Source organism: Tachypleus tridentatus, chromosome 10, assembly GCF_004210375.1.
Source record: "Tachypleus tridentatus isolate NWPU-2018 chromosome 10, ASM421037v1, whole genome shotgun sequence".
In the NCBI taxonomy this organism is placed as follows: Eukaryota; Metazoa; Arthropoda; class Merostomata; order Xiphosura; family Limulidae; genus Tachypleus; species Tachypleus tridentatus.
Genome location: NC_134834.1, coordinates 143,212,401 through 143,236,519, shown reverse-complemented (window position 1 = coordinate 143,236,519; position 24,119 = coordinate 143,212,401). Strand labels below are relative to the sequence as shown.

At 32.8% G+C, this 24,119-nt stretch overlaps 1 long non-coding RNA gene across 1 annotated transcript; it reads left to right on the top strand.

Moving 5' to 3' along the window:
* The first annotated feature begins 265 nt into the window (after positions 1 to 265).
* Positions 266 to 7,952, top strand: LOC143230498 (uncharacterized). The gene is made up of 3 exons (XR_013016455.1): positions 266 to 381; positions 569 to 627; positions 7,095 to 7,952. It is a non-coding gene; the product is annotated as an uncharacterized LOC143230498 (long non-coding RNA).
* Positions 7,953 to 24,119: the final 16,167 nt, after the last annotated feature.

Genomic DNA, 24,119 nt, shown 5'->3' with positions numbered 1-24,119 from the left:
AATTATGACGTGATTTACGTAGAAATAACTAATGGCGGTAATTTATTTGCAATCCATATTTCAGCCAATTAAGTGAGTGTCATAAAACTTAGCGTTTTTTTTTTTACTATTTTTCTCACAAGACTGACAGCTGAACTATACAGTAAGAACCCCACATATTTTCAATTTTTTTTGTTTAATATAACCGTAAAACAAATTCCGCATTACAATAACCTGAGACTGTTAAACTGAGCGTCATATTTCAAATGTTTTTTCATGCGTGAGTATTACTTGTTTGGTCCCATTTTACTTTCCTTTCTAGCAAATAAAATACGAGAAATAGAGAAGAAAGAAAATAACAAATCCACTCAAAAATTTACTCGTTACTAGAAGGAAGAAAACGTGTGTATATATGTTTTTATTTAATATATTTTGCGATACCATATATTTGTTCTAACTTTAGAATTATTCTATTTTTGAATAATCTTTAATATTATTATGTTTTAACATTCAAATTATTATTTTACTTGTTACTTTCTATTCATTTGGCGATACAAAAATAAGTGTGTGTTTTGTGTTTTTCTTATAGCAAAGCCACATCGGGCTATCTGCTCAGCCCACCGAGGGGAACCGAACCCACAAAAATAAGTAAGTTTAATAAATAATATCAGAGTTATATAATTTTATTTTTGACAAAACATTTTTATAATCTTATATTATGTATGTATGTGTATGTATATATATATGTCTACATATGAGTTTTACATCTTACATCTCCAGCTATTTATTTAAATATGTTAATATGATATAATTTACTGATATGTTCATAATTCAAACACAAGTTTACCCGGGCAAAGAAAACGACCAACGAATACTTTCATGTAATATACTTTAGGTTTCTTTTTTGGTTTTGTCATCCACAAATCTACCACAAAGGATTATCTATGATCTGCCCAACACGGGTATCGAAACTTGGATTATAGCATGATAAATCCACAGACATATCACTTTGTCACTGGGAGACTACACTTTAGGCATTAACATTATAATATATGTATAATTAAATAATAATTATTTTATAATACTACACTTTGTCACTGGGAGGCTACACTTTAGATATTTATATAATAATATATATATAATTAAATAATAATCATTTTATAATACTATACTTTGTCACTGGGAGGCTACACTTTAGGTATTAACATAATAATTGTTTTATAATATTATTAAGATGTGATTTCGAGGTTAATTTACTTTGAACATAAATTATTGAATATATAAAACAAGTGGTGATAAAACCTATTATACATATTACCTCAATAATCCGACAGCTTCAGGTTAAATCGCCACATCAAATGGAGTGATAAAAAAGGTTACTTACCTGTTATCGCTGTTTTGTGTTTCATTTCTAAGTCCACAATTGATATATTTAGTTTTCTAAACACTGAAACTCAAGTTATTACTTCATAAACCAATTTCTTATGATCATGCTAAAGTGTTATGCTTCACTTGCTTATGCTATAAGCAATTTATAAACATAAAAAATTAGAGTATGGCTTAGAACGATACTTATTTTTAATTTCATAGCTAACACAGCATCCAGTTTATTCCTTTTGTTTCTTATTATGTGAGACTATATCACTTATTAGTTGCTTCGTATAATAATTAAATATTTTTATTCTGTGTGATATACGTTCTTGTTATATACAGACTGAAACTAAATGAATAGTTGAAACATATCAATACTGCTATTACCTATTTTCACGATCATTGTTTCCTATAGGGTGAGACATTCGACTCGTAATCTGAGAGTCACGGGTTCGAATCCCCGTCACACCAAACATGCTCGCCCTTTCAGCCGTGGGGCGTTATAATGTGACGGTCAATCCCATTATTCGTCGGTAAAAGAGTAGCCCAACAGTTGGCGGTGGGTGGTAATGACTAGATGCCTTCCCTCTAGTCTTACACTGCAAAATTAGGAAGAGCTGGCGCAAATAGCCCTCGTATATCTTTGCGCGAAATTCAAAACAAACCAAACCAATAGGGTGTGACCTCCAAATGATCAATTTATTTCCAACTATTAAAAATAAACAATCGGAATACATGTCTCAAAATGACAAAAGTGATAACCAAGTAAAAAATACAAACGTAAGATATTTGAATTATCATTGTTGGTTCGAGTGACTGGCCTAATTCTCGCTTCGTTATAATCAAAATCAGGAATTTCTATGAGCAGTAAAAAACACAATAATTAATTTGAAAGCAACAATTCTAAAATGATATAATTTTAGTTTTCTATCATAAAACTCTTCTGAATGTTTTAGGCCGAGAATGGCTCAATCTTTAGCAAAGCTAAAGTGTAAGCCCAAGGATTTCCTGGTTCGCGACACGTTGCTGTGTGAAATGTACTCCTCATTTTGAAATTTCAGGCGCTCTATAATCGTAACAGATAAATTTAACTTGTCGACGAAACAAAAGTTTCATAAGAATTGATTATGAACGTTTCTGACCAGCTGCTTTTCCTCAGCTAGAAACGCTAGAAACCGGATTTTGATACCTGTTGTGGGCAGAACCCTTTGAGCTTAACTACAAACACTTCCTATACACTATCAATTAAAACTCAGGGATAACACATGTGAAGTATGTGTTGCTCTGCGTGAACAAGCGAAGAAATCATCAACGTCTTAAGGTAATTTTTAGTTGGGAAAAGTAGCTGTAAAAAAATGAAAGGGATTTCAGTTTATTCCTGATATTTAAAGATGACAAAAACTTCAACCGGTTCGCCCCCTAGTGGCACAGCAGTAAGTCTACGACTTATACTGCTATAAACAGGATTTCGACACCTATTGCGGGCAGATCACAGATAGACCTTTGTATAGGTTTATACCCAGTGACAAAAATACTTTTCGATTCAAGAAGAAAAAATTCGGTAAAGTTGATCAAAGCTTAGGAAATATAACCGGTTTAGCAATGTTTACACATTAACTGTTTAATAACTAATTTGTTACTTTGGTTCCTTAATACAAGTTCCATATTATTTTTCATAATGTTTTACACAGCAAAATGTAATTAAACCAGTGCTTATTTGATGTTGGGTTGTGCAAATCAGTGGAAAGCCTACATCGACTAAGAACAAAATAATGAATATGAATGATATTTTATATTTCGAACATAGTTACATGCTGAAAAACAGAAACGGTGAAGAATTGTAGAGTAAGGAGCTCTTCGTTTCGAAAAATAATTACTTTATACAAACAGAGTAATTATAAACCGCATTATCTCAGTTTTCAAAATAAACATATGCAAACCTTGTATCTTGAATTTTTCGATGTAACAAAACTGGATAAACGACAATGTCAGAGGGCGCACCTGGATATACGTCGGGTCACAGTAAACACCTAGATGAATGTTGAGGTTAAAAAGTGCATGTGGATAAACGGTCATACCAGAGACTCTTAAGATTCAGATACTGCTGTCTCTAATTTTCAACTACAAACAATGGGAGAAGTCAGTATCCAGGAGGCATCCGCTCTGTGTACTGTATAAAGAAGATTCGTTTCTAGTTTAACATTATACTGACGGCTGAAAGTTTGGTGAGTTTAAGAAGCGTCACGTCTTTCACCCTGTATCTGTACATCTGCAACTCGACGTACTAATTTTGATTTGGTTTGAGTTTCGCTAGGATTTACTCGAGAGCTTTCTGCACTAATCGTCCCTAATGTAGCAGTGATAGACTAGGAGAAGGCAGCTAGTCATCACCTCCCACCGCCAACTCTTGAACTCCTCTTTAACCAATAAATAGTGAAATCTACTGACACATTATATTGCCCTCAAGATTGAACGAGTAAATATATTCAGTGACGGGATTCGAACCCACGACTCGCAGGTTGCAAATCGAGCATCCTCATTATAAGCACATGCCAGATAGATCCATACATACATCTGACCTGCTAAAAAAATATGTCTATTGAAATAAATGGATTTGAAATTGTTTTAATTTCCAAAGGAAAAAAGGAGCAATATTCAGTCACAGCTGTATCTATTTAGTCGCCGAAACCACAATGTGAATACACGTTTAAAAACATACAAGTTTATTATTATCTTAACTTAGGCCTCCAAACGTTGAGCCTAGCTCAGCTAAAGCTTACAATTTCTTGTTGTAAGTGTAAATCATGATTAATTTACCAGATTATCACTAATGTGTTAAACACTATTTCTAATCCCAACTTGTAATCAGAGTTAATGAGTATAACTAATTGTCTGAACCTGAGCAGAAGAATATGAGGTGAAATAATACAGAACAACCTGCTATATTTTATTGTTTGGATATGAGCAGCAGGATTCAGGGCAGGATGATAGGAAATGACGTGCCCCAGTGGGTTTGAGCAAGGTGGGAAGGAATAAAATGTTCTGTCACTAACTGTTAGCATAAGCATAAGAATACGGGAAAACTTGATTTGAATCGGGATTGTAGGGAGGGAAAAATGACTTCTACTATCATGTGGTTTGGATTTGTGTTGAAGATGGGATGAGAAGGCCTAATCTATCCTTCTATGTTTGTTAAACGTAAGCATCAGGAAGTCAAGAAACAACCTGTTTTTCCCTATTGTTTTACTGTCAGTTGTTGTAGAACTTGCATTAGCTCTAGTTATAATTGGAAATTCTGGTTCTATTTACTTTGTCAGTGAGGAAGCCAATTTACTTTTTTATATACGATGACGTACGCGGGATACTAGAGTATTCTAAAGTTTTATAAATTGTGTATATAATAATAATATAAATAGTCAAAGATTGTTTTGCTTCATCAAATGATGATAATATTACAGTGTCTGCTAAAACTAGGTAAGCTCTAGGTTTGTTGAAAAAAGATGATGATAAACGAAAACAACGAATCTCGGTTTTGGTTATTCGTCATTTTTCAGTTTTGGGATGCTCTGGATAGCTGAAAAGCGGCAAATATACCAGAGATAGAGCGACTATGCCAAGTCGCTCTTCATGTATAGCTTCTGATGATCTGTAAAGAAGAAAATCCAGATGACTTTTGTACTGTTCTAATATGGGCGTCAGTGTTATCCTTAGATAGAGAGTGTTAGCGCACTAATGCATTTAATACATGTATAAACTTTGTAATTTTAGAGTAACTTTATTTTTATCAATGGAAACATACGTATTAGACTTTCTTCCCAAAAATAAAACTGCAAATATACATGGACAACAGGAATCGTGTATAAAATTAGAAGGATTTGTTGATAGTGATTTCGTAAAAAGAACATGAGTTTCTCAACAAATATAAAAATAAAACACATTGCTAAATTTATTTCCCTATACTAGTGTTTTCTTGCTATTTATTTTGTGAAAAGTCATTGGCTTAATTTTATAGTATTCACATATTTTACACAAATCAATGATAGAATCTTTAGTTAAGTAAATATTTAACTGTAGAACTGAAATCATATATATAAGATCCCATATTCCTGGAAATCAACTTTTTATCCGTTTTTTCAAGCCTAGAATTTCATAATTCCGTAAGCAAAGTTTTTTTCTATTCTAGAGCGAATAAAAACACATGCGATACGGGATTATTAATTATTTAGTCGAATTAAAGCATCAAAAGAACGGGATCACGATAATGCAATGAAACGAAGGCAACATTTGATACCAAAGTCCCCAGTACGTGTCGTGCTGTGTATGATAAAAATTGATTCTATATATATATATATATATATATAAGTTATGTTAAACCAATTACTTACATGGAACAAGGTAAAGGAATGTTTCATTTTACCTTTGGCTACCTGACTAGAAAAAGAAAAAAAGCCGCCCTTGTTAAGCCGCGGGTTGTTTGACAGTAAGAATTGGTTCCTTTGTGAGCCTCACATAACAGGATAAGCCAAATTGAAAGTGGGCGTGTGACGTACTTGTCACGAGCGATGGTAAGCGTGTTTTTGATAAAAGAAGAAATATTTCCACATTATGAGATAAAATGTACGTACAGCATCAGCACATAACTTTGTAATTTTTCACTCGATGACTTAAGGCTTTTATTGTCATTCTTAGATACATTGGTAGATAGCTATTTAAAACTCAGTTAAACTTAACACTGCATATTTGTATTAGGAGAATATCGTTATGTTAGTAAATACACGTAGTTTGTTTTCCTAAAAAGAAGCAAAAGCTGTTAGAAAAAAAACCCACTAACATATTCATTTCCAAGTTTATCGAAGTGGTATAAGGGGATTAATTACCACCTTAAAATATTTTAAGAAAAAAGATTAATTTAATAAGAGATAAACCAATACAAAACTAAGCAGTCCTAAATAGATAATTAGTTTAGCTGTAGTCGCAGTATAGATAGTTAGCTGACGTCTTCATTGAGTCAGCAGGTAGCTCAATGTGGCTTTGATCTAAGACAAATAAACTGAACTTTATTAAATAGTTCAGTGGTTAGTTGAGACGGCGTTGCGATATAAGTCAATACCTTTAATTATTTGTTAACAAAATCAGTAGTTGTTATGAGTTGACGTTGTTGTGGAAGTCAGTAACCAAACTCTTTCTTATATAGTTCAGTAGATGTTTTAGATATAAGTATAAGCCATTAACTAAATTGTCTGTTAACTACTTCAGTACTTAGTTCGTATAGCGTTGCAACATAAATACCTGATTTCGTTGTGAAGTTAATTGGTTCTTAGTTCAGTGCAAGCTGGTTTCTAAACTTTTTGTTAACTAGAGTAAGTGGTTAGGCTTGATGGCGTTACTGTATGAGTCAATGGCTCTGATGGCATCGTAGTTAAGTCAATAATTAAATTCCCAAAATGTTATTAATTAAAATGATGTGTAAGTAAGTGCCTGAACTAACCACATTCTCTAGTAAACAGAACGTTCATATGTAAGTCAGTGCCTAAGCTTTCTCCTAACTAGATCACGTGGTTAGTTCAGAAGACGTTACTAATGAAGGTGATGTGTAAGCCAGTGCCTAATCTTTCTGTTGTCTAGAATAGGCGATTATTTCTATATAAGTTGTTTTGAGTATTTGTTAGTCAAAACACATATAACTTTGTTTTCTATAAAAGTGTGTGTTTTTGGTATATTCTTCTTTTTTTTTTTCCAAACAGATCAATGCATTGTCCAAACATTTCTTTGTACTCAGAGTAGAGTCATTCCTGGTCATGTGCGACAAATTATAGGACATCAAACTGTCCACAAATGGTATGAAGCAAATTGACATTGTCAGAACAGAAGAGTACCCCAAGTGTACTGTATTCAAAATCATGAAACTTCATCAGACTATAGGAAATATTGTTCTACGAAAGTCTACTGGTGGATACCGTAAAACTACTACCTGACATGGCCATGTCTTGATAAAGTTAACACATCAAGGTCGATAAAAGTCCCTGCAATATATTATTGTGACAAGGAATAGCAAGAACACATTAATTCCAGAGTCTACAGAAAAGCAGTGTATTGGAGACTGACCAGACATAATTATTTTATAAGATCTTTCTGCAAACTAATATAAATCAGAATTAACCAGTTGCCTCTAATTCTCAGTCAGTAGTCACCCAGTAGTACCTGCTTTTGAACTGTATCAAGGAATTGGTTATCACTGAACTGTATCAAGGAATTGGTTATCACTGAACTGTATCAAGGAATTGGTTATCACTGAACTGTATCAAGGAATTGGTTATCACTGAACTGTATCAAGGAATTGGTTATCACTGAACTGTATCAAGGAATTGGTTATCACCGAACTGTATCAAGGAATTGGTTATCACTTTTATAACACTTTCTAGTGGCTCAACGACAAGCATGAGAACTCACACCAGTAAAAAACGGGTTTCGATATCTGTGATGGAAACAGCACAGAGCTTCCTGTGTAGTTTTGTGGTTAACAACAAATAACTAAAACGAACAAAAATTATAACGGACCCACAGTTGAAATACAAAGTTTGTCCAGCTCTCTGTCAAGGATTCGAACCAGGGCCATAACCAAAACAATGTTTTTTTCAAAATTATGTATAATTGCCTCTTAAATTCATGATTTTTCGTAAATAGAATCAGGCCAACAGATATTCAGTCTTCAACTGACACACACATGAAGTTTCCATGAAGTTGGTTAAAGTATGGTTTAAATTGAAGATATAAAATACATTGAAACATTTTATTCTTAACTTGTCTGTTCTGTACGTTCAAGATTGTAATCTTTATCTGATCTTAGGAATGAAATGTATATGTATGTATAAAGTAAAACATTTTAACGAACTTATAACTTTCAATTTGATCATAAACTTGTACGAACTGAGATCAGAAACGAGAGCCATAGTTTATAATAAAATTATTCTAAATCATTCTGAAATTTTAAAAACAGAATTTTATTTATAAAATTTTTGTTAGGAATTATTTTAATATTCCAGCTCAGATTATGTCTTAACTGTCGCGAAAGAAATAATGTTTAAAAAAATACCATGGTTAATCTCTTCGTGAAGTGTCATGAGCTTATTTTGTGAATAGATTAGCAACTGAAGTTTTAAAACTAAGTAGAATTCTATTGGACAATTTTTTTAGTGTTTTCACACCAACGACTTCTTGTGGAGAATGTTTTGTTAGTGTTGTCCATCGTTTTAGTTTAATGTGACGTTTCCAAACCAATTACAGGCTTTTCTTTGTTAAAACAAGGCGATACTGCATTGAAAACTAAGTAAACAGCGTTGCGTTACGACTTGTTGGAACTTCTTTGCAGGCTGTCTTATCTTAAAATCTTGGCGGAACAGCAAGCAGTCTTATCTGAACCATTTGGCCCCGTAGTGGCACAACGATATATCTGCGAACTCATGCCATTAAAACTCGGGTTTCGATACCTGTGGTAGGCAAAGCACAGATAGCCCATTGTGTAGCATTGTGTTTAATTTTCAAAAAACCTAACCAAATTTAAGCCTCATGGCGACGAGTAATGAGTCTCATTTAAACCTCTTGTAGAATGAGTCAAAAGTTTCTAATCAACGTTTTGGTACTAAAAAGTATGATACAAAATGACTCAGTATCGGAAGTTCATCATATTATTTGTTCTCTGCGGAAAAAAACACAATACACTCGTCTTTTACTGGTGATAAAATTACAGCTTCCAAACGATATTTCAAAGTTGAGCTAATGAAAATAAATTACGATTAGTTTATTGCTGTTTGTGTGTATTGGTTTCAAAGTAGAAGAACAGAAAATCGTTTTTATTTATTTCACCTCAAGACATAAAAAAAAACAACAACGAGTAAAGCTAAAGTTTTAAAACAAATTATAAAGACCCGTTTTTATATGAATTATGGTAATTAGAGATCTTCGTGATAAGTAATTCAAATGCTGAAAGAAATACTAAGAGGTAGCGGAGCAAGTCCTAGCGAGAGTTAAAAGAACAACAACACCAGCTTTTATCAAAAGTTGTCGAACCACAGCTAACTTTCTGAGCTTCGGGACGTAACTATTAATTGTTGAAAAATGATAATTCTCGTCAGATTTTGAAAACTGTATAAATGATACAGGTTACAACATATCTTCTATCTAAAAAAACGTTTCATCACATAACGTAATTTGCATCATATTTCCATTATTAATGAGTTGAAATTAGAATAAAAACAACCTCTAATATATATTCTAAGTTAACAAGACAAAAAAACGCAGTGGTGAGACTAAGCTTTTGATCTTTCGTTTAAATTGACCAGGATCGGAGAGAGTATCGAACGTTTATAATAACCATAGACCTATAAGGCTTCAAGATTAGGCCTGGAGGAAATATGAGCTCTAATATAAAATAACATCAAAATAGCTAGCCAGCATATAAATAACTATGTAATAATCAAACGCAGTGATAGGTAAGCCACACTGTTGTTGTTTTTTAAGTAAAAACTTTATGCTTTTAATGTGAGGGAATTACGCTTTAACTGCTATTTTTCTGTGACGATGTTTGTGTATATATATATATATATATAAGCTTTGGTAGTTATATATGTTCAGAATCTTTTTTATATAAACAACACACTTTAGTATTTATAAATCTCCAATTTTGAAATAGAACACACACACATAGTAATTTGAAATATTCACTCTCAACACAAAAAACAACAAAAACTATTAATCTACTCTTACAAAATAACCAAATTAAAAATGTTTACACTTGATAAACACACACAAGAGATAACCAAACACTAAACTACGATAGTTATAAACGTTTACACTTAAAAAACTCACAGAAAAGAAAACCAAATTTCAAACTACGATAGTAAGAAATGTCAACTCTCGATATAAAAAGAACAACAACACTAAATTAAGATGGCCATAGATCTCCTGACTTTGATATTAACATCCCATACTGCAGTAGTTAGAAACTTGCATTTTTTGATATACAAACTACAGTAGTTTAAGTTTCCAGATTTAGATATTAAAAACATCAAACTATCGTAATTCTAAGCTTTACGTTTGACAACAATGGTGTTTTATTAGCAGCTTGATGGATTGCTGTTTTAGTTCAATAATAATGAAAATACAGTGTTGTTTATTAATAACTGGATACCTCGCTGTTGTAGTAGAAAAGTCATATGAAGACAATGTTGTTTATTAATAATTGGATGCCATGCTACAGTGGTAAAAAATGTCATGCGTAAACATTGTTTCTGTTGCTTCATTTATCTAAATTCTATTGTATACATTCCGTGAACGAAATTTCTTACTAGTTTAGCGAATTATATCTTGAATAGTAAGATTTTATGTTATACAAATTTTAGATCTTTTAAAATTTAAATATTTTTAATTTATTTTTTTGTTCCAATAGTATAGAAAAATATCACATATAAAATATTTTGCATGAACCTCTTACAGATTAGTTGTGGATGAAATAAATTTATTCTTCATAATAACAATTTTATTTTGCTCTTTTGCAGGATGGTACAGAGGGGAAAAGAGAGCCGTGAAGTTCGCTATTCCAAGAATTTGGCATGAACCCACTGACCACTCAAGCAATTGCTACTTCTGCATGGTAAACCCTTCCAAACGTCGGGCTGGCAAGAATGCATCTGCTATCATGTATCCGGACCTTCCATCATCCATTGCCCAAGTGCCACACTGCCCTCAGCTCCCCGTACCCACTCCGCCAGAGAGAAGGCAGTCATCCTCAGAAGAAAGCAACAAATAAAAAGGATCCACAAAAGCTCAGTAGGAAGGGAAAAAAAGCTTGGAGCAGCTTTGTCGCTGTGGTGTGAGGCTTCTTGGGCAATCACAAGGTCGAAAATTATGTGGAACTGGTTGGGGCTCTGGTAAGGAGCTACGGCAAAATGGGCTGCAGGATGTCCCTAAAAGTCCATATCCTTGACACTCATCTTGATAAGTTCAAGGAAAACATGGAAGTATACTTAGAGGAGCAAGGCGAGTGCTTCCACTAAGATATACTGGACTTTGAACGACGCTACCAAGGAGCGTATAACGAAAACATGATGGGAGACAACATTTGGGGGCTGGTACGTAAAAGTGATTTACATTACAGTCGCAAATCTCGAAAAACTACTCACTTCTAAACATTTTTATATAACATTAGTACAAATACTTGTAAATCTTGATTCATATGTTGTTTTATTCAGACCTTATGTAAATGAAATTGTGCAAATTTTCTAATTTTTACAAAGAAAATAAGTTAATTTCTAAATTTCATTATCCAGGTCACAAAATCAAAGTTTGAAGGAAATAATGGTCATTTTCTGTACTTTTACAACATGAGCAATTAAGTAATAACACATACTATCCTGGAACAAAATTTGTGTTACATACTGTAATTAGTGAATAACGTTTCAACTGTGGGTCGAAATCTGTTTGAGTTCTTTTTTAATATAAATTTCCACGTTATGAAATTAAAATAGGAGAACTCTGAAGTTTACTTACTTGCTAACTTCTGCTGCCTTGTACCACTCATTCCTTCCGGCAAACAGCCAGAGGTAGAGATTTCCATTTTTGACAGATTGTATTGATGTGAAGGAAAAAAATGGTGGTAAGAGCTTTGAAAATGAAATGGTTTCAGTTTTGTTGTCATTCAAACATTCAGATTATGTAAATTGCAAATGTCACTCAGATATCAGATTACGTGAAGTACAGTTTTCTCAGACTAGACACATTTTGTGAAGTAGGAATATCGATCGAATTGGTTGCAATATGTGAAGTACAAATATCGCACCATAGCTGTTAGTCTGAAGACATACAACGCTAAAAACCGGGTTCATATAAAGATGGTGTGCACAGCTTAAACAGTTCGTTGTAGAGCTTTGCTGTTAACAATAAATAAACGTATATTTTTACTTTGTGTGGGTTTTTCTAATAGCAAAGGCGCATCGGTTCATCTGTGGCCTCCGAGAAGAATCAATTCCCTGGTATCAACGCTGTATATCCGCAAACTTACTGCTGTCTCACCAGGTAACATATCGTTTTGATTTTAGTCACATTATTTACAGTGTAGATATTTATCAGATTCGTCACATCACGTGAAATACGACTAACACTCAGATCAGTCACAGTATATATAAGAGATAGGGGAGTTGTTTCATGGTATGTCATCAGAGGGTGACACAGGTTGACCTGAGGCAGTGGGACGGATAGAAACATTACACCTCAGTTGCAAGAAATGGAATCAGAGAGTGCTTTGGTAGGGCACGTTGCTAGGCGAATATTGCAACACTATTATTACACAGCAGTGAGTGTGTTGCTAGGGTCACTAAGTGGCACCAGAAAGGGCATTTTGATACGATAAGTGTATAGATAGATCAACATTAATTTTATAGTAATTATCAAAGTTTTAAAAATTAATCATATAATCTAGCTTGTCTAACAGTGTGCTTACGGTTTATCCTTTAAAAGTAAAAAAAAAAAAAAAGTAAGTTTTGCAAATCAGTCACATGGGTAGATTATGTTACTAAAAATAGTGTTTGTTCCCTACACGGATGATCTTACTAGGCATAGTATATGTGTTTTACAAAGGTGGGCAGTGTTATTCTGCTTCTGTAGATTTCTACTAGTCTTAACTTATGTTTATATTTTTCATATACAAATTTAACTGTATTAAATGTGTTTAGATGGGCAAATATGCCACGAACACATTTATCTTACTGCTTAAAGGTTTTTATGAATCGAATGTTGCATTTTATAAATACTGAACGAGACACTAAAAACCACAAAACACTAAATATATATTGCCAATACTCTACCTCTCGGTATTTGATGGGTCATATACATTTCAGTTGTTCAGGTCTCGATGAACTGATTATTCATGTTTCTAACAGTGGTTCAGCGGACTGTCTGTGGACTTACAGTGCTAGAAACTGGGTTTCGATACCTGTGGTGGGCAAAGCACAGATAACCCATTGTATAGCTTTGTGCTTAACTTCAAATAAACAAATAATTCAAATAAACGTGTTTAACCACGATTTTCAAAATTCCATATATGTATAACATCAGCGCTATTTAGGATTTCATTTACATGCATTGATATCAGCATAACTGTATAGAGAGAACATCACCTTTTATTATTCATTTTCTCAGTTACATTTAGTATTCAATCTCAAATGAAGCAAATTTTGAGCAAATACTTTCAAAGCCTGCTATAGATCAAAGTTTAGATAATTATGCGTCTAGTTTTAACTATAGAAAAACTGTCCACCTAAAGTATAACTGTCCTCAGTAAGTCCTTATAATAATAACATCTTCTAAATAAAGAGGTACTGTTAGTCTTTGAAAAACATTCTAAGCGAAAATTATAAAATAACATGTATGATATGAAATATTTTACCAAGAACTGTTATATACAATAAAAATTATAGTGACATGAGTAGAGGAATAATATATTTAACCTTTAAAGCCAAACAAGTGAGACTGCAAGATTGTATGTTAAATTATTACATGATATTTAGGGATTTAAATAAAGGTTTCAGACACTAGTTGTAGACATTATGCTTTACAATTAAATTATAGAAGTAAAAACTGTAATATGTTAACTGTACAATAAATCATAAAAACACAGTCGCCTGTCTTTTCAATATCTATCAAAATGAAATATAAACATAACATAAGTTAAAATTTGTATGCAATCCTATGGGATTCTCTGCCTGTAGAAACGACCACCTTTGTAAAACACAGACAATATTTATAGCAGGCCTATCTACCTGATACGTACCATTATAATGACACAATTTATGTTAGCTGTGGTTGTTATCTGACTTACTGATTTGCTCATTCAAAAATTAATATAACGTATAGAACTATCTGTACAATTTAACCACACTTAAATGAAACAGTACAGAATTATTCTAATTATTTGTTTAAACTGAGTGTTATAAACTTTTTACTTATTTAATTTATACTAGGTGAGGTATTTTAAATATATCGACACTAATTCATATTTGGGGTGAAATTGTATTCCATCAGCAGCTTAGTAGAAATACTATGAAACTTTTCTTGATTTTGAGAATAAAGAAGCATGTATCATGATATATAACGAAGCTTCTTTTGGAATTAAATAGAAGAAGCAATTCATCTCAACCGGAAGTGATCCTATGAATAGATAAAAAGAGCAAGCATACGAAAACGCAATAAAAATGATGAAATACACATATACATATTACCTAAACTTTGAGAGGACGATACAGATGAAACGATATTGTGTGCTGAGCAAGAAGAGAAGATATAATGACAACTAAAAACAGACATATAACGACTGTGAAACACGAATGTGATATATGGATATCGAGCACTACTAGAGATATTCATCTGTTTAATATAATATATTTCAATCACAAGAGATTTTAAATCATGTATAAGGAACTACATAATGTACCTTGTAATGTATTCTATTAATTTATACCAAAATAAAAGAGGATTTGTAACAAACTGATTTTCAAACATGAAGTAAAACTACAAAATTATCTTTTGGGGTTAAACTGTTTTCTATTTATTTTATCAGCTGCTGTATTAAGTATTCTAACGAACTCGATATACCACGAAATTACCAAGTGAAACAAAGGAAATAAATGTGGTGCATTTTGTGATCGAAGTGACGTTTATTCCAAGATTAAACAAGAATTAACATGAACATGTGTTTGTGTTTAACACAATAACGTCTCAGTTTTCTAACTATCATGTTCGTGATGAAGATGTAAATACATTAGTTTGTGTGTGTGTACAAAGTCTACAAAAAGGTAATATGAACATTGTAAAAGACTTTGAAAGACTACATGTCTTTTGTGACTTTAGTGGTTTAAACTTTCATTCAAAGTACATGTGTTATGCTCAAAGAAGTTAAAACCACACACCTGATTAAGATGTGTGAATGTCTTATCATGGTTTGGCGTTTAATTATTCTAGTACAAAAGAGAAAAATGGGAAACCTCCATTTTAAAAATATAGTCAAACAAAACGCAAGCGTTTTATAATAACACACACATGTTTGTTAGTTCTCAAGCAATAAACTATTAAACAATATTCACTTTGGACATCAGTGAACAAGTGACGATCAAATGGGATTTTGACCACGTACCAATTTTTAAACACTTGTGTAAATTACTGAAGAATACATAATAACATAAATTACGTTTTAACCAGTTTTTTTCAGAAGTAAATATTATTAAAAATTAATTATCATCTTTTACGTTTATATTATCAATGTAAATATCGAAAAATGTGCTTGTGAATTACCATATATTACGTAGGAACACTACGTATTATGAACAGCTGTATATATAACACATTACTTGTCATCAATAACTACGTTTTACGTGTAGAAAATACAGATAATTACAAATAACTATTGTATGTATCACATGTAGTAAATTCTACCTATTATGAATAACTGTTGTATGACATGTAGTAAATGCTGGTTCTTGTTATTAATTACTGTATGTATTAGATGTACTACGTACTGTATGTGGTTGTTCTTTTTATTTACTGTATGTGTTTAGTAAATGCTGGTTCTTGTTATTAATTACTGTACGCATTAGATGTAGTAAATACTGCTTGTTGTTATTAACTACTGTATATATTAGATGTAGTAAATACTGCTTGTTGTTATTCATTTCTGTATCAATAACGTATTTATTTCAACCTTCAGTTTCAAATTTGTTTTCTAATTTTAAATAATTTTTTGTTCTGAAGTTGTGTCAATGTCAACAACATTCAGATTTCACCTCACGTCCTAGAAAAACATTGTTTGACAACACTGTAATACAGTTTATGTTTGGTTATAATTTTAACAGTTAACGGAAAGTTTACCCATAGTTTACCGGTTTTAATACGATTTTGGAAGTCTATATTGTGAGAGGAAAAATAAAATCAGGCTTACAGAGACGGAAAAATTTGCCGTTGTATCCTGATGATTATAAACAGAAACTAAGAATGCTAAGTTTACAAGGGAAATCGTATATTATACTTTTAACAAAAGTAATTACATAGATGCTTGACGCATGTTATGAATGTTACGTTTTCAAGACTTAAAGAAAAACGTTGTGTCCTAAATAAACTTTACAATAAATGTAAACATATAATAAATATTAATGTGATACTTACGTACATTTTGCTCTAAGGCTCGAGGACAAATAGATACAACACACCTGAAATAAATTATTATGTACGCAATTATTTGGCAAATAAATATCTTCATTCAATGTGCGTTTATAGAATTTAAACTGTTACAGCCTGAATTCCTGCACCATGAAGATATGTATTATACTTGAGGCTGGATTTGATTAAACGAGCAGCTTTCATTGTTGAGATCACTATTACGTTTTTAATATAAAAAAAATGTAGCATAACGACGTGTTTCAAACAGCCAACTGGTATTATCTGTAACCAACTCTATCCCTCAACATAGGATGGGCATATCGGGAAGTTCTTTATTAAATCGAAAGAATGTGGTGAACAAAGAAGAAACTTCTGCTACGTGTCCATCTTTAAACAGAATAATGATACCTAGAAAGGAGATGTGACAATAATGTTTAGATTTCTCTCTTCCACATTATCCCTTATTTATTTGTCAGTCACAAAACCCTATTGTCTGCTACCTTTTATTCAGGCGTTTACACGAGTGTCGAGCCGCTAGAACGAGAGTATGTTTGAAAAGATAAAACACGCAAGAGTGAAACGAGGATTTTCTCGTCTCACGAGGAACGGTTTCATTTAAGCAGATTTGTGCCTTTTCAAAAAAATGTTTACATTAAGTCCTCGTTTCGTGTCCTTTATGTTCTGTCAATGTTCTATCAAATGTTGCCTGGTTGTTATAGTTTTGTAAATCAGAAACGTTTGATGGAAACAAAATACCAAGATGTTTTCTTAAGACTATATTTACAATTCCGTTTTTCCATACCACAATTTGGACTGTGAGACTGCTGACATCTGGTTGCGAAATCTTTCAGCTGCGCACCAGATTCACAATGGTAGACAATAAGATACACTGTCCAGAGTAAATCATTAAAACAGTTAGTTAGGTTCAGATAAATACTATTTTCACCAAGGAATTTGTGCTACGAATCACATGTTATGATTATCACAAAACACAATTAGTGTGTAAATATCAAAATAATCCAGGCCTGGCATGGCCAAGCGTGTTAAGGTGTGCGACTCGTAATTTGAGGGTCGCGTGTTCTCATCCCCGTCGCGCCAAACATGCTCACCCTTTCAGCCGTGGGGGCGTTATAATGTTACGGTCAATCCCACTATTCGTTGGTAAAAGAGTAGCCCAAGAGTTGGCGGTGGGTGGTGATGACTAGCTGCCTTCCCCCTAGTCTTACACTGCTAAATTAGGGACGGCTAGCACAGATAGCCCTCGAGTAGCTTTGTGCGAAATTCAAAAACAAATAAACAAACAAAATAATCCAAGCTATGATACTCTAATATCAATTGATAAACATTTCGAAGGCAGTTGTTAGACAGTATCTTTACGATTTGCATCAGAAAATATACTTTAGAGCAAAAGTTGTCCGTTATTTCAAAGCATATGGGTTAATTCAATACACATATATTAACCCTGGATCCACAGGTTAAACTAAAACATATGTTAAATCAGGACATATAAGTTGTTTTGTCCAAACTATGAGACTCTAATATCCATTGGTAAACATTTCGATGACACTTGTTAGACAGTAGTTTCTTACAAATAGAACATATTCTACCGTTTAGAATGCTCTTCGACCACTAATTACTCGTTGAAAATATGCTATATTCTCACAGAAAGGCACATGAAACACGCATATAATTACCGAGTTATCTATTGCTGGAAGAATACGAGAAACATGTATATAACTATTTAGTTGTTTATTGTTGGAACAGCCTATAATTGTAATTTTCCAAACATTATCAAATATATCCTACTGTGATTTGATGGGATATATAAGGTTTTGTTTAATCTTTATCTTAAGTACTAGAAAAAAATTACATGAAATTTAATTACCATAGATGGTTAACTCATGGTGAATTTCATATTTCATGAAACTGGTCAGAAGGTACATAAATAAATTATCATGTTTACCGGTCATATTTGAAAGAGATGTCAGACTTACTTTCCCTTTTAAAATCTAGATTTAATTTGTTGCATCAAATTCAAAATTTAGTTAAAAACTTGTGCTCGAAATCTGTATTGAAATTTGAAGGTTTAATTTACCGATGAATATTTAAATTGGTGTACTTTTCATCTGTATTCAGTGAGCTAGAAACAGTATTTCTTTATACAAAATCAATCAATGTTTGGACCATTAGCTATCGTTTTAGCTGCACAAAGAAAAATTTTAATGTAAGATAAATCGTAAGCTTGCTTTACATATACAGGGTGTCCCAGAAAAATGTATACACAATTTGAATGATTATGACTCACTCAAACTTTCTGTTTTTACAGGTGCAACTGATTTGAAGTAGTGGCAGAAATAAGACTTAAGCTTTGAGAAAAGGAAATTTATCTTAAAGTGTTACTGGAAGTGCGAGAATGTAGCTGATGCGAATAATGGTGAGTTGTGTTAGTGGATCTGTTTGAAACAAATGGAACTGTTCAAGACGTCCATAAAGGGCGTTCTGGAAGACCGCGGTCGCCCACTAGTCTCACACGAGAAGTAGAACTGTTGGAAAGTCTCCACCAATCTCCAGGAAACTCTGTTCTGCAAACAGTCTGTGAGACAGGAATCCCAAAATCGAGCGTTCATCGCAGTTGAAGCGCATTCATTGGAAAAGATTTATTCCGGCATTAGCCCACGCCCGCAGTGAAGATGATCCTGACCGGAAAATTGAATTTTGTGAGTGGTGCCTGGCAAAATCTGCAAAGGATGCATAGTTTCCAAACAAGATTGCCTGGAGTAATGTGGCCACATTTAAGTTAAATGGCTCAGTTAATCGCCACAATTTCACCTACTGGGCACCTCAAAACCCGCATGCTACGTTTGAACACCACGTAAAGTTACCAGGGGTTACAGTGTGGTGTGGATTATAGCATTGGGCGTAAATGGACCATTGTTTTTCGAAAACACAGTCACTGGTCTTGTTTATCTGAATTTGCTGCAAGAAGCTGTTGTGTCACGCATTCAAGAACAATTTGGAAATGAGGAGTTTTATTTCCAGCAATATGGAGCACCTCCGCAATACCATCGTAATGTGAGGACCTATCTTGACGAAAATTTACCAAACAGATAGATTGGGCAAAGACGTAGCACTGAATTTCCCCCACGTTCACTAGAACTCACATCTCTGGACTTTTGTTTATGGGGATACGTCAAAGATAAGGTTTATAGCACAAAACCTGCAACTGTCAATGAGCTGAGAGCAGCAATTGAAAGACAATGCACGCGAATACCAAATAAAATGATTCGTGTAGTTTGCATTCCATCTGTCCGCGTTATCAGCAGTGCCTGGATCAAAACGGTCATCAGTTCAAATACCTACAAAAACTCAAAAGATTCTACACTTCTCTTCTTCCACTTGGATTATAAAACCTAGATGTATCTTAATAAACATTGTACTTATAATCATTCAAAGTGTGTATACATTTTTGGGACACTCTCTATTATTTATGTTGTTTTTTTGAAATCTATACTAAATATAATGTCTTAGCGTGTTGGATTTATTGGATTTTTTAATCGATGTTGAATATAATGTTTTAGGTCGTTAACCTTTCTTTACTTCTTTTTTGCAATTGATGTTGGGTGTTTGTTGACAATTCTTTATGCTTTTGTTTCTGTAATTGTTTCTGGATACCATGTTTTTGTTTGTGGTCATTCTTTATGCTTTTGTTTTGTAATCGTTTTTGAATATAATGTTTTGGTTTGTGGTCGTTCTTTATGCTTTTGTTTTGTAATCGTTTTTGAATATAATGTTTTGGTTTGTGGTCGTTCTTTATGCTTTTATTTCTGTTGCTGGAAACAAAATTTTACTTTGTTGACAATTTTTACGATTTTTTTCTTTTATTTTTCAACTGATGCTAGGTATTATGTTTGTCAGGGTTATCAAATTGTTCAAAAACCTTAATGAGGCTTGGAACTCGTACGAATTAATAAAGAACATTGAAACTACAATTATAATACTACAAGGCAGGCTAGTTCTTTGTCTAATTTCAATTAATTCTGGGAAAAACAATAATAAAACAAGCATATTACATATTTTAAACGCATGATGATGCGACGCTTTGGGCTCTAAGGCTATTACCAAGACGTAGGCGAAAGTTTATACTGATTTATTTCTACCCCTTTTTTTGTCACTTTATAAAAATAGAAAAGTTAACGTGAATATTCAACATTAAATAATTAGTTAATGTTGCATAATAAGATTAAATGGGTTACTAAAGCATGTTTTTAAAAATAATTTATTATTTAAAACTGCTTTTCTCTATTACAGAGCTATCCATGGGCTGTCTGCGCTTTGTTAACGCGGCAATCAAACCCTGAATTACAAAATTGTACGTCAAGTAAATTACCGCTTGTCTATTTAGGAACATGCAAGACTATACATTTTTAAACAACTTATAAAAAGGTTTACAGAATTTATAGTAAGAACGTATAATAAACTGTGAGAGTAACACAGATAAAAAACTAATCAAACAGGTTTTGTAACCAAATATTATTTTCTCTTTTTACGTTTGGTTAACACAGCGCAGGTTGCTAGAACCGCCAAATAACAGGAGAAAGTAGACGTAGCCAGCTTTAGTTTATGGGGGAAAAGGATTTTGTACCAGCTGTGTGTACTATTTACCGATAAAGACTGCAAATGTCATGACTGCAGAAAACTGAATAAAAGAGTTGAAATTAACAACTACAACCAAGCTAACCAAGTTTTAATATTACTTGCGAGTTGTTAAAATTTAAAGTGGAAAAGCTGAGAACTACACCATTTGCTGCTCAGCACTTTAAAACTAAGGTTTTAAACAATTGACTAGCTCATATAAAGCTGTACTAAGACTCGGGATGAGGGTAATAGGGTTAACTGAATTGCTAATTGTGAAGTTTTTTTTTTTTTTGTTTAAATCCATAGAGAAAATTATTCTACAAATTTTAGTGGGTGTGACCATTACATAAAGAATATGTGACAGAGAAGTGAAAAAGCGTCAATACTTCTGCTAATAAAGTGAGGCTTGTAGTTTCAGTTAAATGAGTAAGTTATTTCTGTAACAGTTTGGGTTAAGAATGCATTTGTTTACAGCATCTTTCCTTTTAAGAATGTGGCCTAAATTGAGGACTTACGTTAGTTAGGCCTACTATTTTTCGTAAACCGTGACTACCATGTAGGATTCTTTTAATTTTTGAAGAACATTTAGGGATTTTACAAGGTACAAGAGAGAAAATGAAACGCGCTGTTTAAAAGGAAGATGTTACAACACTCCTTGATGATTCGACATGGCTAAGTGGTTAAGGCACTCGACTCTTAATCAGAGGGTCGCAGGTATGAATCCCTGTCACACCAAACATGCTCGCCCTTTCATCCGTGGGGGCGTTATAATGATGTGGTCAATCCCACTATTCATTGGTAAAAGAGTAGCCCAACATTAGACAGTGGGTGATGATGACTAACTGCTTTCACTCTAGACTTACATTACAAAATTAGGGACGGCTAGTGCAGATAGCCCACGCGTAGCTTTGAGCGAAATTCAAAATAAACAAACAAACACTCCTTGATGATAACTAGAATGTTGTTATTTTTTTACTATAACAAATAATACAAATTGCATCAGCTTTTACTATCAAAACGTAAGTTATTGAATACAGTTCTAGAATATCCACCACTTACTTTTCTGCTAAATCCACTCAACCTCATCTTTAACCTGATTAATGAATCTACTTTGTTTAACGCGGTTGATCAGCCGAATCTATTTAGTTTTATTAAGTAACTTGATCTATCTATCTAATTACTGTAATCAACCCGATCTATTTGATCTGACTAAACAATCTAATTTTTAATGTTAATCACTGTTGCCAGAATATGTCTGATTCTTTGATGAACCACATCAATGTCAAATCAACAGATTTCAGACGTGTAAGCCTTTCACGTTGTATTGGTCAAGTATGGGAAAGGATAATAGACTGGTGGTAAATGCTATATTTTAACAATATTAATTTATTAAATAATTTTCGTGGTTGTGTTGACCATTTAATTACGGTAACAGAAAAACGTATAGTTACACTAATTTACATGTGTATGAAAAATGTTTGATAGTGTATGATGTGGATATTATGCCATATTTAATATTTTACCTGGTGATATATCTGTGGTTACTTGAAATATAGATTTATTAAACTTAAGAAAGAAAATTTCAAATATTTTACTCCATTAAGTGGATTTATTCATGGATCCACAATACGTAAACTGTTACAGCCCTCCTTATTTACGGTTTAACTTCAATATCTCTCATCATGTTGATGGTACTGATATTTATATTGTAGTAAACATTATTCTATAGCTATTATGGTTTTATATGAGATTATGAAACGACAGTGCAGTATTTGGCGAATGGCACTTCGCCTACACAAAAGACAGTAAATTATTTTAGGAAATTTTGACTAACTAGAAACAGTCCCCTGATACAACAATGATAGATTTACGGACTTACAAACTAAAATATTGGACTCGATTCTAACGTAGACACAGCAGATAGCTCAATGTGGCTTTGCTCTTTAAAAAACAAAGAGACAAAAGTAAAACAAATTGTAGTCCTTGATGGAGGGATTTATTTAAGAAAGGTGAAACAAATATGACCTTCTTACTGTAGATAATTATAAAAGAAGTTTATATTTTAACCAACGTTTCGCAATTGTGGCTTCCTCAGGGTTAGTACAAACAGCTGTTTGATATTAGAATAATCGTTAAATTATGAAACTCCTTGTATTGTTACATTCCTTGAGCCTGCCATAACGTGCGTCTAACAGACACATGACATGTATTACTTATGGGAAATATAAAGAGAACTACAATGAGTATTATAATTAGCTAAAAATCACATAGATGGAAAAATAATTTTGTTGAGAAGCAAAAATTTAAATTTCAAAGCATACAAAGTTGATAAACAGTATTATAAACAAATTGTAAAACTGTCGTTCTCCGGAGTACACAAGTGTTAACTGACAGTAAAAGTGTCAGTAAGGTATAATGTGTTTTTTTTTAATGTTGGTTTAGTTAAATGTACCATTCGCTGTCTTTGTTCATTTCTAGATCATTTCAGTTAATAAGTATAGATTCTCTCCTTAAAATCTTTGGTTGTTTGAAAGAAAGACATTTTAAAGAAAGTTTTCTGTGTTTAGGGTTTTGTGTTTGTATAGAAAGTGCTTTGTTTGATCGGTTTTGTGTTGATCATACGTATGTAACACACGTGTGAAAACGTCTTGCTGTTTCTCCTGTATGTGCATACTCCATATGTAATACGAATGATTTGAATAACTACGTTTTTGATGTGACACATCTGTCCTGTTCTATTTTCTCTGACGTACATTGTTTTTGGACACATTTTTATTTATGAGAATAAAGAATAAGCTAATAATAATTTCAGTGTTTTATCTGGTTTTTATGTTGTGTTGAATTTCAGTTGAGATTGTTTAATGGCTTTTCGAATCTTCGTTGTGATAATAGAAATGTTCAGAGCGGGTGTTTTCGGGTATATTTTGTCTGTT